Genomic DNA, 2,774 nt, shown 5'->3' on the forward strand with positions numbered 1-2,774 from the left:
CCTTCACATCTTATCTTCATATGCAACAAGAGGAATAGAAATCCTAAGAGACAATCCTTGGATATCTCTTTCTCACAAGAAGTAGCCAAAGTGAGCTATCTCCCTAGGCTCTTTCGTATTCCCAATGTGTTGGCAAAATGAGATTAGGTCCTAGTCACCCGGTCTCGCTTTTTCCCCTCCACAAAATCCTTCTTGATATTTACAAGTCATATCACCTCATCATGACGACTAACACAATGACTACACTCATGTGTATGAAAGAATCTTATCATCTCATCATGATAGCATATTACCTCATCGTGATGTTTGACCATCATGGCTACTCCCATAGATGGTGAAAAAAGAGATATTACCTCATCGTGATATTAACCATTATGGATTATCCATAAATATCACCTCACGTTATATCCACCATTATGGCTTATATATAGATATCTCCTCACGTATTATCCACCATTATGGCTATCCATAGATATCACCTCACGAGATATCAACCATTATTCTGAGATTGTCTCCTCACAATGATGGTAAGATGCACAAGTGTTCATCATTGTGAGATTGTCACCTCACAATGATATTCACCATGGCTCATCCAGAGGGTGAACACACAAGTACAAGAAAAACCACCACAAACTCTCTCATGTGGTGTTGTCATGGTGTCACACACATGACATCCACCATGAACCATATCAGAGGGTGGAGATAAGGGCTTACACCTCAAGTCTTTCTCAAAGAGAAATGCATTAACAAGAGTTTACACTTTAAACTTCTCTCTCAAAGAGAAGAATGATTTAGTATATAAATAGATCAATGATGCTTAGACTCAATCTCAGCTAGGGCTTCATTCTCCACCATACCAAGCTTATAAAAAAACATTAACGTGACTCCCTCTGAACCTGATATCAACCTTCTGACCTCCTTGTCCAAGGTTTCTTCTGAAGCTGAAATGTCAGGCTCCCTCTGACAATTGATTCTTCCTCTTCGAAGAGACACCTCGAGCCACCAACTCATTTTCATGGCAGCAGCCTGTGATGCTTCCTCACAAGATGTATCAAGCTCATCCACCCTTAAATGCAATCTCTGTAATTAGTCATTGTTATCATCTTTCTTAATCGAACATCATTGTAGTCATTGCTTCTATAATTCACTAATCACTAATGCCTTATAATATGCCTTGTTTAATCACTGCATAATGAGAGTTGTTATCTTCGTCAAAATCCGATCACATAGTCTTGTCTGGTCAAACAAATCTGGTAGGTCGTCTTTGTCTTAAATTATGTAGCCCACTTTTGAAGGCTTCCATTTCCATAATGATCTTTTAGTTTGTCCATTCTTCCTCCAACATTAAGTATAACAATCTTCATTCATCTTCTCACTGTTCACAAAGATCTCATTTGTTATCAATGATAATGATGACATCCATTTAAATAACCTTACATATACAATCCCATCTTTAATATCAATGACAAAATCTATCAATCTGCAACAATCATTTGTCACTAATGATAAATTCCTCTTCGCTCTTTTGACATCAATGACAACATTTCCAACACTTCTACTTTAAACCTACATCTTCAAAGATGTCTTCTTCATAAATTTGAAAATAAATTTGTCATATAAATCTGGTATATATATTGATATATCTGTTGTTACCACTTTCTACCTGCACACAACACTCTACACTTCAAGATTTATATTCACAACATTATACCCTTTTTATTCACACCTCGTGTACTTTGAAATTATCTTTTTAATACTTGCACTCAACACTTCATAGAATTATTCCTTCAACACTCTTTTTTTAATTCAAATGAATATAATGATTTTTCAGCATATATACATCTAAAGATATTTCTCTTTTCTGAACTATTCTTTTATCATTCTAATCTACACACCCTACACCTTCCTATCGTGTCTTTATATATATATATATATATATATATATATATATATATATATATATATATATATATATATATATATTTAACACATGTTTTATGACAAAAGTCATCTCTTTTTAACCACAATTTTTTCTTCACACCTCCTTTGATTTAGAAACTGATTGTTGAATAAAACTTATGCCTTTTAGTTAGTCAAAATCGATGCCAATCAATTTATTAATCAGCCACGTAGTATTAAGTCACTGCTAAAAAAAGATAATATCGTATGAAAGACAACCTCCGCAAACTATAATCTTCAAAGAATAAGATTATTTGTTGATGGTTCGATTTGTGATTCACTTCTTCGTGTAGCCTCTTCCGGTCATCCTTAAATCTGCTTGATTTCTATACCATTTGTGCCTTCATTCAATGGCATTTTTTTTTTTAGTTTCTTTGACCACCGAATTTCATATTATGTGGGTCCGATTCTATTAAAATAGGAAACTCTTCATATTGTTTATGTTTGATTGATAATTTACTTGGATGAATCGTTGTCCATATTTTCTCCATTCTACTTCAATTAGAATCACCGCCTTTGTTCATCATGGAATCGTTGTCAAAATGATTTCAAAGGTCGCCTTTTCTCGGGTTTCGTACCTATTCTGATATCATGTTGAATTTATGGTGCTCAATTAACCACAGATACTGATTTGCCCTCCCAGCCATAGACAATACATGATTGTCTCCCCTGAGCATTGCTTATTCTTAATATAGCAGATTGTGTGTTATTTTTCTATCACATTCAAGAGAGAAGTTTAATCTTCCTTTATACCTTTGTGGTGCCCCTTCACCAAGGGACGCCACTCTTCCAAGTGGCACCAATTATAATATTAT

This window comes from Cryptomeria japonica, chromosome 3 (genome assembly GCF_030272615.1).
Source record: "Cryptomeria japonica chromosome 3, Sugi_1.0, whole genome shotgun sequence".
NCBI classification, from domain to species: Eukaryota; Viridiplantae; Streptophyta; class Pinopsida; order Cupressales; family Cupressaceae; genus Cryptomeria; species Cryptomeria japonica.